The following is a 13819-nucleotide window of genomic DNA, read 5'->3' as shown; positions in this document are numbered from 1 at the left end:
CAAACTTTTAAATTCTCATGAAAATATATCCGAGTAAAAGATAAAATCCTCCCTTGAACTTTGTTGTTCCTTCTTCATGTCCTAGCCTTGAGTATGATGGTGGAGTTTCTCCTTTTGGATTGAAAAAGGCTTTCAGAAAAATCTAAACTTGGCTTGAAATTAGCTCAAATAATCTTCTTGAAGATTCTCGAATGTAAACAACTTGCCTCGATCAAACGATCTCAGGGAGATTGCAGAAAATGATGTATGGCGCATAGCCGGGATCACATCAAATGTTCATATCAACAAAAAACATGGCAAATGATATTAGTTCATATCAACATGGAAAGTGATCATATAAAGGGAAAAAATTGCAAGTAAAGTTGTAAACATATACAAAAGAATTAATAAAATTATTTCAAAAAATGATTTCATATTATTATTTCATCAACTATTCTGTCAAGAAAACCATTTCATAAAATCATATCAACATACATGTGAAAACCTAACAGTTAAATGTTGAATTACCACATAGGATTTCTGTCAAACGAAAATTAGTAAAGTTGTAAACATATAACAAAATAATCAACAACATTATTTCAAAGAAAACCCATTTATTTTTATGTCAAAAACTTAGGTTTTTACATTTTCTCTCAAACGTAAAAGGAAACTTACCGTAAAGCATTACATTGTCCCTTTTTGTCATAGCATCCATTGTAGTACCATCTTTACTTTGAACCCTAAATTTTTTCTTAAACCCAATCACTTCGAACCTCTCTTAGATCCAAGTATTGCTTGTTTTTTTTCTCTTAATCACTAACTTTCTATGGTATTCTCTCTTTGTTTCCTCACGTTTCCCCTTATCTTCCTCACAATTCCCCCTTTTCTCTTAAACCCTCTATGAAACTACTTTTCTCGTGAATGAATGGAAGAAGAAAAGTTTTAAAGATTTGAAAGAGGTTAAACCTTTTTGTTTTATTAAACCTTGATTTCCCCGTTAATGTATTTATTAATTAAATTTTCATTTAATAATTTGGTAAAAAATCGGTTAAAGGTATTCCAACAGTTCTCCACTATGACGGTTAACCATCCAGGTAAGCAAATAACAGTCCACGTGTGTTTTTCGTCACGCCAGTTAATGGTTGTTAACATCGAGTGACCAATTTGTAACAAACGATAACGTTAATTACCGATTTGTGACTTCTGAAACATCAGTGGTGAAAATGAAAACTTACTCAAACAATAGCGACAATTTGAGTAGTTTACCCTAAATAATAATGGAGAATGTGGCCAAGGTAAACGACAACATCTTCGCACATTCTTCTTTATGGCTTAGATTAATCATTGTATTTCATTACTTTTATGCGCTTGTTGTACTCTGAATACGGGATGCTGGAAGTCCCTCGTTGATGATTATCCTCAGATATGAAAAAAAGTCTACTAATCTGAAAATAAAAATAATTCAAACGTTGAGCTTTGCAAGCTTAGAATTACAAAACTAATCTACCATAATTTAAGAAATTCACAAATACGAACATGCAAATTAAACATATATATAGAAGCATGGCATGTGTAATAAAAAAATAAATCACATGTCATCAAAATTTCATAAACATATCAATTGCATATCAAACTTGTCAAACTTGCTAGGATGCACATGTACTCATATAATCGGGTATCCTAATAGTCATGCGCCACTCGTGGTCGCTAATCAAACAAATCTCGAGTGTTTGAATTTTTTTCTCAAGCACCACAAATGCCACTAGTTAAATAATCTAGGGTGTCCGAATTATTTTCCTAAGCCCCACTCATGGATGTTGATTAGTTAGAGCCTAAAGGTTGCGCACAAACAAAGCATCAACCAACTAATCACGAGTATAACACAATGTTATTCAAAGTCTAATGCTTATTTCAAACTTGCAAGGTATATTATGTTTGAGTATATTTTGGTCATTTAAACTTTATAAAATCTTAAATCATGACTAAAATATCAATCCTTCAAATATAAAAGCTTGCACTATCTTCAAAGAAAAATGTGTAATTAATAATTTACCATTCCAAATCATGTTCCATTTGTTTTATAAGAAACTAGAATCACTAACTTTTCCAACCATATAATTAAAGCTTCTAATTTAACTTGTACTATTTGTGGTGAATTTTAGAAGTCATAGTCCTTACTTTTTTCAAAATAGCATGTTACCTTCTCTTCTGACCTTTGCTCACTTAAAAATTTATAATTATATAAGGTTACTTCCTAATATTTACTATAAACTTTTTGGTAATTTTTCAAAGTTACTGCTAAAACTGTTTTCTAAGGATTAAGCTACCTAGATTTTTGACCATTCATTACTTAAATATTCATATCTTTTAATGCACATATCAATATCAATATATGTTTATTTTAAACAAAACTAGAATGAACCCCAATTACAACGATATAAAGAGATCTTCCTAATTCTTTTAGTAGAATTTAATACAAAATTTTTAAGTTTTTACATGTTCAAACAATTCGATGAGAACACTTCACAACTAAATGTTTAGCTTAATTTAAAGCATCCAACATACTTTTCTCCCAAAGACATACAACATGCATGTATTATCACCACAAGCATCATATTTATAAATTTTCAAGAAGCCACTGCAATTTGTACGGATTTGGATGTATTAATGTCTTCAACCCCAACTTGTCCACCATGATAGTGCTTGCCACATTGGTATGGCTACCACCGTTAATTATCATAAGAAAACTTTATCTTGTCCCTTGCAACTGGTGCGGAAAATGTTTTCACTTTGTTTATTGTCCTTAGCCATTTGAAGGGTTAGTGTCCTTTTGATCACCAAAAGCTCTCCATTGGCAGATTCAATTTTTTCATTTTCCTCTTCAACGATTTCTTCTCTTCCATGTTTAGCCTTGTTGTCTTCAAGATCAGAAGTAACCATGCCATTATCCAGGAGTAACATAGCATTTTTATTTAGGTATTGATTAGCAACTGACCCCTTCCCAAGCATTTGAAACACTTAATGTCTCTAGATCTTTATGAATTCATAACTTGCTTATTCTTTTTGTTCTCCACGTTAAATGACTTAGTCTTCACTGCTTCATTACTTTCTTTGGCTGGAAATGAAGATGGTTTCTTGGAATTGCTTCATTGACTTCATCTTGAAGTTGAAGTGTTTCCACTTTTGTTTTTTTCCTCCTCCTTAATTACCTTTCAATTTTCATTGCAACTTGTACCATTTCATCAATTTCAACATAGTATTGCAATTCAACAAGGTTAGCAATGTCTGGATTCAAACCTAATAGAAATCTTGCCATGGTAGCCTCTCAATCTTCATCAATGTTGGCTCTAATCATAACAATCTCCATCTCTTTGTATTAGTCTTCAATGCTTCAATTCCCCTACTTAAGGTTTTGTAACTTATGGAATAGTCACGATGATAATGAATAGGTATGAACCTCTTGCGAGAATTATTTTTATTTCATTCTAATTGTTGATGGGGTTTTCTCCATTTATTCTTCTTGAATTAACCAATTGATCATACCAAATCAAGGCATAGTCAACAAGCTCCATTGCTATCATCCTCAATTTCTTTTGTTCAGTATAATTGTAACAACCAAAAACATGTTCTACCTTGGTTTCCCAATCTAGATATGCTTCTGGGTCAGTTTTTCCTTGGAATAGAGGAATGATAGCACAAATGTTGTTGAGATTGTCATCATTCTTAGGGCATAGTCCATGGTTTATTCCAGATACTTGTGAAACTTGTTCTCCATCATCCTTGTGTTCTTGTTCTTCATCATCACGCCTTGCTTGTGGTTGTCCTCTAGGTGCTGCAATTGGAACGGTTCCTCATGAATATTCAATTCTAACCATCCATTCATGGATTGGTTCAAGTTCAATCCTTAAAAATATTACCATATTACGCATGGTTTCTTGAACATGAAGATTTAGGACACCTCCATGCCTTTCATCATTGGAATGTTGAGACATGATTAGTAGTAAAAAAAAGAATGTGTAAAAGGACCTTACCAGAATGCTCTCACAAAGCCTCACTACGAACACTCCAAAGAAAACTTTAAAATGTCACACAATTACTCGTGTTTGCACTCTAGGACTTGATGGTTTTTGCATGTCCTTTTCTGCTCTCACTTCACTCAAGCCTTTTTCCACTCGATTATGCTTTTACAAAGTTCTTTGAATTACTTATTCAAAATTTGTTCAAGTAGAGTCACTTTGTTTGCGTTGACTGAAAGAGATGTTAGGTATAGAAAGCAAAATAATAATAGAAAATGAGGCTTAGAAATAGAAAGAAAATAAAAAAATGGGTTACTTACTGTTGAAGTACTTACAACCCTCTAAATCACCACAATCAAGTTCTTCAAATGGAAACTTGAATTCTATGAAGAAGATGAAGTAGAATACTTGTTCACCCTTGCCTTGTAATGCTTTTTTTTTTGTATTTTTCTTTTGGAACTTCTTGAATGATTTGGAGACTTCTTTTTCTTGATTTTCTTTTTGTTGTCACTGCACTTCTTTTCTTTTTATTTTTTTGTAAGGGCTTCATTGTTGTTATTTTTGTTGTTGTTGTTGCTTCTTCCACCAATGCTTTGATTACTTCATGATATAGGTTGGGGCACACCTCTATGGACTTAGTGAACGGCGACAACTTGATTGTAGGAGCTATGAAAGGAAGCAAGCACCCGTAACAAGTGAAGATTACAAAAAGAATGGTTAAAGGTAGTAAATGTAAAGGTAATTAGGTGAACTAGAAATAAGATGAGATAAGCGGAAGAATGGTTAAGTATTTTTGGATGGTGATGGGTTATAGAAAGAATGGATAAATAGAGAAGATAGTATCTTTAGAAAGACTCTAAGGAGAACCAATGCTAAAGAGCAAAGACTCGTCCTTAATATGCTTTTAAAAAGGGTGGTGAATAGTACTTGGACCTACTATCTATAAAGAGATAGAACCTCATGTATCAAGATGATTTAGTGAAGGGGTTAACGCCACAAGTGTTGCCACTTGATAAGTCGATAAAGTCACAATGGACTAAGTTAAAGGGAAATAATCTCACTTGTATATTGATGAACAAAGGTTGAGTAAAAATGAAATAGGCAAGCCTATTTATAGTTTATGAAAAGAAACAAGATCAAAAGATGCATGAACATTCGACCACACTAGTTTCCTTTCATAAAGTCACAATTTAATTAATTACATTAAGTGCAAAGAATGAGGATGTTTCGGCCAAAGGGTGAAGAATGTGACTTGGCCGAATAATACTTACAACTCTTCATCTTGGCGCCATTCCTTGGGTGGTTATAATGCTTTGCCGAATAGGGAGACGTCTTATGCAAAGCACATGGTTCTTATATCACAAGGTAAACACATGGTGTCTCCATTAAACCTTAGGTGTATCTCGACCATAGGATGATAACATGGTCTTCATGTTAACCTAAGGTGTGGTCTCAGCCATAGGATGACTAGGAGTAGTTTAAGTAGCTAGTTAGGTGAGTTGTAGCTTGATGAACTCAATCTAGCTAGCTATGGTCTTGTAAGCTTTTCAGCTACTCTCCAGCTACCTTTCAGTTACTTTCAATCTACTTTTCAGCAACTTGGTCCAAAGTGCTCCCCAGCTGAGTTTAGCTCATTGCTAGCTCCTCCAGCTAATGTGAACTTCCATTTAAGTGCTATGAGTTGCCATAGGCATTGTGAGCTAATTATGAGCTGTCATGCTTTGCCAAATGTCTCCCCGAGCTGCTATAAGATGTGTTCCTTTGTGATGCACCTATATGAATCAGGAAAACATTCAAACATTAAACAAGTGAGCTTGTAGAAGGCTAAATGCATGCTGCCACCTATGTATTTATACTTGTGAGCTATAAATGAATGCAATGAGCTAAAGAAATATGGATGCAAAGCTAATGAGCTAAGGTAAATGTAACATGAGCTAGAATAATATGTCATAAGTTAATAAATGAATGAAACATGCTGCCATGACATATAATTGACATACAAACATATTAAATGAATATAAAACATATGCAAAACATAATATAAAGATAAGGAAAGATGTGACAAACAAGACATCATAATATTATGTTATATGCAAAACATATGTAATGCTTGAATTATCAATTATAGCCATAGATAAACATATTATGATAAGATATGAGATATATAACAAAGTGATGATCATAGATATGCATACATGATAAAGAATGTGAATGAATGATATAATTAAAGTAATGATGTAATAAAGTAAGAAAGACTCCCTGGACTTCCATCATTGGAATGAATGGAAGTATGAAGATGATGAATAGGTGTATGGTCATGCGTGTATCACATTGCCCATTGGAATGGTGGTCTGCATCTTTTGAAATTGAAGGACAGTTAAAATATATCGAAAAGGTGCAGTTCATCCATGCTTCGAGGTCCTACTCTTCAATGGTGCAATGGTTGGCAAATAATAGGATGTCGAGACTTGAGACAATAATTCTTTAAAGCTTGATGATAATCTTTTCAAGTAACATTGTTTGTAGGTGTTACAGATGATGTAGAATCTTTTTGTTTAATGTATTATTCTGTAGGTATAGTCGAATAATTATAGATGTTGTTGATGGTTGATATCTTACTCCTGAAATCACATAATTACGGTGTTGGGAACTATGGTTAGTTGTATGTTTGGTTTTTATATTGATTGTATCTATTCTTTTCCTCCACTTATGTTTAGGAATATTTTTAATGAGACATACAACCATATGAGAAACTTTTGATTTCATAAAATCAACCTACTGAGAAAAACAAAAGATCAGACTCAATAAGATCTACCAATTTGTAATAATTTAAGCACGATGATAGCATTTGAAAAAATTATCAAAAGATAAAGAACACCAAGATTTAATATAAAAAGTATATTTCAAAAAAATCACATACAGAAAAGAAAAAATTTCACTAATGTCAAAAAAGGAAGAATACACGAAGAATTTTAGAAAAAGTTTGAATCATAATCCCTAGTATCTATTTATAAGGATAGTTACTTGGTTATAAATCAAACTATTTAGTAAAAATCTATCTTAAGTAGGTTTTCTATTATTAATAAATTTATAATCAAACTAGATTTTTTACTTTCCTCAATTACTTCTATACTTTATATCTTTAAAATTTTGTGTCACATCAAATTTGAATCAAACTATAACATCTAGTATTTAAAATACACTTCAATTAAGTTTTTATTTTTTATTATCTAAATGGTTATGTTAAATAAATTTCAATACAATTTAAAAGACTAATTCATTAACGTCTCATTTAGTTAGTTAATGTAATAAAATAGAGAATAAAAACTTCTTTAATACACTAAAAAATAAATTAATTTTGTAAAAAAAAAATCTAATATGTTATAATGATAAAATAACATTTTACTAATATTGGTCCATCGTTGTAACTTTTTACAGAAAACTAAATAAACTAAAAATAGTGTCAAACAGCAACAGCTTCACACCTTCTGCTTTATGGCTTAGATTAATCATTGTAATTTCACTCCTATGCGCTTGCTGTGCTGAAATCCCAGCAAACAGGTTCTCTTTTTCTGTTTAATAATATATTACATTATGTTTAACATTATATTGTGGGATCAAGCTAACGTAAAGTATGCATATTCCTTTATGTTTGAATTGCAGAAAAATCTTTAATGGCAGAGAAAATAAACATCATCATGTTCGATTGCGCGTAACTGATAATCATGTAAGATCACATTCCTTCTCTGGTAAATTTTTGAGTTTTAGTTTATCTTATGAGAATATAATAAGGAAACTGAACCTTTTTTTTTTTGGTTTGCAGGTGATGATTCGTAATGGAATTGCTGAAGTCACTATCGAGAATCCGTCTGGTCTTTTGACAGGAATAAGATATAATGGAATGGATAATGTTTTTGACTGGAGACACCGCAACGACGATAGAGGGTATGGATTATTTTTAATTAACATGCAACTGTTGTCGTCTCCCTCGTTTGTTTTTCAATTTTTTAACCGTATAAAATGGAAATATATTTACGGGTACTGGGACATTTTTACGGATCACTGTCCCATGGACAAGTAAGTTCTCCTTCTCCTCTTTCTTCTTCACCCTCTCTATTCAACTTTTTTTAATTTGATAATATTGATGCTACTGCAGATTAATCACAGAACATTTCAAGGTTATTGCACGAACTGATGAGTTAGTAGAGCTTTCCTTCACCAAAAGATGGAATTCCACAACCGATTATCACAAGCATGTTCCCTTAAACATTGACAAAAGGTGTGCAATTGCTTTCAAACAACCCTCAATATTCTTCTAAGATGACTGTGCAGCTTGTATATTTTATTTCTTCCAGGTTCTTAGTACGACGAGGCATCCGGGACTCTACATGTATGGTATTTTCGAGCGGGAAGAAGATTTTCCGGATGCTAGCATGGACCACATAAGGATTGTTTTCAAGCTCAGGGAAGACAGGTAAAACAAAGATGAATTCCTTAATAGCTACATGTATGTATGAGATCCATTTTTTCCATAATAAGTGATGTTAAAGGTTCATGTGACATTTTGGTTTAGGTTTCGGTTCATGGCACTATGAGACAGCAGACAAAGAATCATGCCTAGCACATATGATCGAAGTAGTATCCGCTCCCAGACTCTTGCCTTCAAAGAAGCCGTCGTATTGACGAATCCATCTGATCCTCAACTTAAAGGAGAGGTATTTCTTTTTCTTTTCTTTTCTTTTTCATTTCACGAAAGAACTAAACTGAGCTTCATTGTATAGTACTATTATTGAAGTCCCTTGATAATTGTGGGTTGTAGGTTGATGACAAGTACCAATATTCGATTGAGAACAAAGATAATAAGCTTCATGGATGGATATCCGATGATGATGCCGTTGGTTTCTGGATAATCACACCAAGCTCTGAGTTCAGAGCCGGTGGCCCTCATAAGCAGGGCCTCGCTTCTCATCCTGGTGCCACATCTCTCTGTGCAAGTCAATTTATAAGCCAACATACCATACATACATGCATAAATTATAAAAACTTGTAATAATTTTCATTTAGCTAGAAAGGATTGTCTGATATTTTCATTGTTTTCATGGTGTAGATGATGGTTACCGCTCACTATGCCGGGAAAGATTTTGACACAAAATATAAGAAAGGCGGGCATTGGAAAAAGGTTTTCGGTCCTGCTTTTATTTATCTTAATTCTGCTTCTTCCAGTAAAAATCACCGCAAGACACTGTGGAATGACGCTCAAAGACAGGTTTTCTCATTACTAGCAAGATCGGGTAATCTTAAATTTATGGTATTGACTATTGAGCAACTAACTCATTTGTCACTTATTTGTGCACCATTAGTTGAGTGAAGAAATCGAAAGCTGGCCTTACAATTTCACTCAATCGGAAGATTTTCCTCATGCTGAGCAGCGAGGCGAAGTTAGCGGTCAGTTACTAGTGCGAGACAGGTACAATAATAAGGAATTAGTGACGGCGAAATCTGCCTTCGTGGTGTTGGCTGCGCCTGGAGATGCAGGATCATGGCAACACGACGGGAAGGTGTATTGTTAACCAAGGCACATCTTAAGTCATAACTATAGACGCATGTGAATATCCACAGCTCTGGTTTCTGTCATGTTCTTTTCTGTTTTCAGGGTTATCAATTTTGGACTCAAGCCGATAACGATGGCCGTTTTCCATATAAAAAATGTCCGACAGGGGTTGTATAACTTGTATGCATGGGTCCATGGTTTCATTGGAGACTACAAATTAGATCTCAACATCACTATCCGACCAGGTCAAATTTATTTCCATGTTATTTTACTTCTTTGGACCATTTGGTTCATGAAATCACATAATCTTTTTTCCCTAAACCCCTATGCAGGAAACAAGATTAGCTTGGGTACTCTAATATATGATCCTCCAAGGAATGGCCCTACGTTGTGGGAAATTGGGATTCCTGACCGCACAGCAGCCGAGTTCTTCATACCGGAACCTGACCCGATGCTTGTTAACTCATTGTGCCTCGATGAAATGGACAAGTAATCTCTATTTAACCTTTTGCTCATGCATACAATTCAGCCTAAAGATCTCCACACATATTTCTTCAACTTAAGAGTATGTTTTTCCAATGGACAGGTATAGACAATACGGATTATGGGATCGCTACTCGGAGATTTACCGTGACAACGATCTTGCCTATACGATCGGCACTGGTAACTATTCTCAAGATTGGTTCTTTGCTCATGTTCCCAGGTGCCAATTTCAACTCCATAAATTCCTCAACATATATTCAGGGTGTTAGAGTGTCTTGGATCTAATATTTTCTATTTACAGGAACATAGGGAACAATACTCTCCGGCCGACCACATGGAAGATTAAGTACAATCTCCAGGATGTAAATGAGACAGGAACTTACACTCTTCAGTTGGCCTTGGCAGCAGCATCTTATGCTGAAGTACAGGTATAAATCTCACCATTCCTGGTCCTCATTTATCAGGGACAGAATGTAGCCTAGGTTTTTCACTTACTCTTTATGCTAATGAATCTTTTACGAATGTATTCATAGGTTCGATTCAACGATCCGGATGTTGTTCGACCATATTTTACAGGATAGGAATTATATATGTTTTCTGTAATTATATTTTTTGTCACAGAAATATTAATAACAGTGACAAATTTAAACAAAATATTGTTTTATATTTTTAGTTGTATTCATCTTCTTTAGGAACTTGTATTGCAATCATTGTCATCAATTAGAGTGAGCCCTCTCAACCCAATTTGCTTAAAGAATCTAATGCCTCGTCACTCTAAACCAATTGATTGTTGGTTTAACATGTTATTTTTTGATAAAATAATATTATACATGACTTTTAAGATGATTGAACCTGAGACCTTCAGATGAAGAGTGCAACCCTAACAAATATGTTAAGAAAGAAATATTTATTTTTGACAAAAAAATAGTATTTAGGGTAACTATTGTTGGAATTAATTTTATTTATTTCATGAAAGTATATTAATTATAATATTAATTATTATAATAATAATATAATTAATTTTTTTTAATGATTTCTCATATAAAATACGTTTGTGAAAGAAAAATATAAAAAATAATTAGATTTATTTCAAAATATAAATATATAAATATTAAAATTTAAACCTAAAATAATATAAGTGTCCTTAAACTTATTTAATAAAATAAAATAAAATAAAAATATTTGACTGTAGGTGCAACCCGTCAATTGATCCAAGCTACAAACATGGGCCTGCAACAGAAGTAAATGAGGAGCTCAAATCCAAGGAACAAATTCATGGAGCAACAACAACGGTTAGGACAGACAATCCGAGAAAAAAAAACAAGGATAAACTATACGTTTAGTATCTCAACTATCAGTTTTTGTTCATTTTAGTACTTAAATTTTTTTCCAATATCATATCTAACGTTTAGTTTTTGTTTCATTTTAGTACTTGCCATAAAAACTTAACAAACGGACTGACGTGACATAACTTCAGTAGACGGACAACCAATTTGAACGGTGAACCACTAAAGAATTATGAGTCGACCAACATAGTTTAATTTCAGGCCCACCGTACAGTGGACCATGGAGATCGGAGGATGGAGAAATTGAAAAGTCTACCGTCGATTTGGGGAGATTGAGGCGTTTCCCGATGAAACGGATGTCAGAATCGCGTTTAGAGGGGTCACAAAGGTATGAACTGGAAAGTTTGGACTTCACCGGCCGACGACTGTAGACGCGACCGCAGACGAGCATGTCCGTTAAGTTTTAACGGCGGAGTACTAAAATGAAACAAAAACTAAATATTAGTTATAGTTTTGAAAAACAATGAAAATTTAGATACTAAAACGAATTAAAACTGATAGTTTAGATGCTAAACATTTAATTTACCAAAAATCAATTACAATAATTAGTATTTTAAAAAGGAAGCTATATAACAGAAAAAAGATGTTAAATGAGATTTTTAATGAAAATATTCAATCTTCTTTTCTGCATAAAAATTTCTATTTTCACAATTGGGCTATGACATCAAATTGTGTGTGTATGTGTGGTTTTAATTGCAAATTCCATGTTGAAACTGTGAAATGTATTTGCATACTCTGGAAGAACAGATTGAGATGCTGGAGATGATTCGTTTGATCCTCTGGGTTTGTTTTCTAATTTCTTGTCTCTTTGATTTTCCATTAGATTGCGCCAGTTTCTTAGATCTTTTAATTTCATGTTAAAGAACATTTAAATGATTAAATTGAAGCTTTAGTTATAATTTAGGGGACAAATCCGATATTAATCCTTTTTATTAAGGGTAAACTATGCATTTAGTACCTAAACTATCAATTTTAATCCGTTTTAGTGCCTAAACTTTTAATTTTTTTTAAAACCATGCCAAAAGTTTAGTTTTTGTTTCATTTTAGTATCTCACTATGAAGTTTTGAAAAAAAATGAAAGTCTAAGTACCAAAACACATTTAGTACCTAAATCATACTTAAGTTTTGAATTTTGTTTTTTGAAAATTTAGGTCTAAAACTGATAAAAAATAATAGTTTAGGTACTAAACGAGTTAAGTTTTTAACGACGGGTATCAAAACGAAACAAAAAGTAAACTTTAGGCATAGTTTTGAAAAAATTAAAAGTTTAGATACTAAAATGGACCAAAATTGATAGTATAGATACTACATTCGTAATTTACCCTTTTATTAATGTATCACATAATTAACTTAACATGAGTTAACGGCATAATAATCATTTTATGATTTTTTTTAATAAAATTAGTGACTAAAATGAAAAACTTATTTAATTTTAGTGACCAAGAGTATAGTTAACCTAACATATTTCTAAAGGCATAATGACATAAATAGCCCCTAACATTTACCAAAATATTTATATTGGTCTCCATTCTTTTTTTTAGCATTTTAGGCCCCAACGTTTCACTTTGGGGCAAAAAACTCCTTTTATAGATGAAAACAATTAGTTAACACACGATTAATGTCCCGAAATAGGAGTATTTTAACCTAAAATGAAATGTTGTGGGCTAAAATGCCTAAAAAAGAATAAGAGACAAAGTGATTATTATGTCAAATGTTAGGGGCACTTTTGTCCTAAAATGAAACGTTAGGGGTCAAAATGCTTCAAAAAATAGAATAAGGGGCAAAATGACAATTTTGATAAGCGTTAGGGTTAATTTTGGTATTTTGCCTATTTCTAAAAGGTATAATGTCAAAAAATGTCCTTAATGTTTGAATAAATAGTCATTTTAGTATCTATTCTTTTTTTTCAAACATTTTAACTTTAATATTTTATTTCTCGGCAAAAAAGACTCTCCGTGAAAGAAAATAATTAGTCAACAAACAATTAATATTCCAAAATAGAGACTTTTATCTCAAAATGAAACGTTGTTAGTTAAAATGCTCCAAAAAGAATAAATTTGTGTCAAAATGATTATTTTTTAGGGTAGATCACGTATTTAGTATCTAAACTATCAATTTTAGTCCGTTATAGTACCTAAACTTTTATTTTTAAAACCATACATAAAGTTTACTTTTTGTTTATTTTAATACCCCGTCGTTAAAAACTTAATGCATTTAGTACCTAAACTATTAGTTTTGATCCGTTTTGGTACCTAAATTTTCAATTTTCCCCAAAAATTAAGTATGATTTAGTTACTAAATGTGTTTTGGTACCTAGATTTTCATTTTTTTCCAAAACTTAACGGCGGGTTACTAATATAAACAAAAACTAAATTTTTGGTATGATTTTGAAAAAATTAGAAGTTTAGGTACTAAAGCATATCAAAACTTATAGTTTAGGTATT

At 32.5% G+C, this 13819-nt stretch overlaps 1 pseudogene; it reads left to right on the top strand.

The window, feature by feature from the left end:
• Nucleotides 1-6312: 6312 nt before the first annotated feature.
• Nucleotides 6313-9565, top strand: LOC120166934 (annotated as a pseudogene).
• Nucleotides 9566-13819: the final 4254 nt, after the last annotated feature.

The sequence above is a fragment of the Hibiscus syriacus genome, unplaced genomic scaffold (genome assembly GCF_006381635.1).
Source record: "Hibiscus syriacus cultivar Baekdansim isolate YM2019G1 unplaced genomic scaffold, ASM638163v2 tig00111650_pilon, whole genome shotgun sequence".
NCBI lineage: Eukaryota > Viridiplantae > Streptophyta > Magnoliopsida > Malvales > Malvaceae > Hibiscus > Hibiscus syriacus.
Note: the sequence above shows the minus strand (reverse complement) of the source record. Positions and strands in the feature narration are given on the sequence as shown.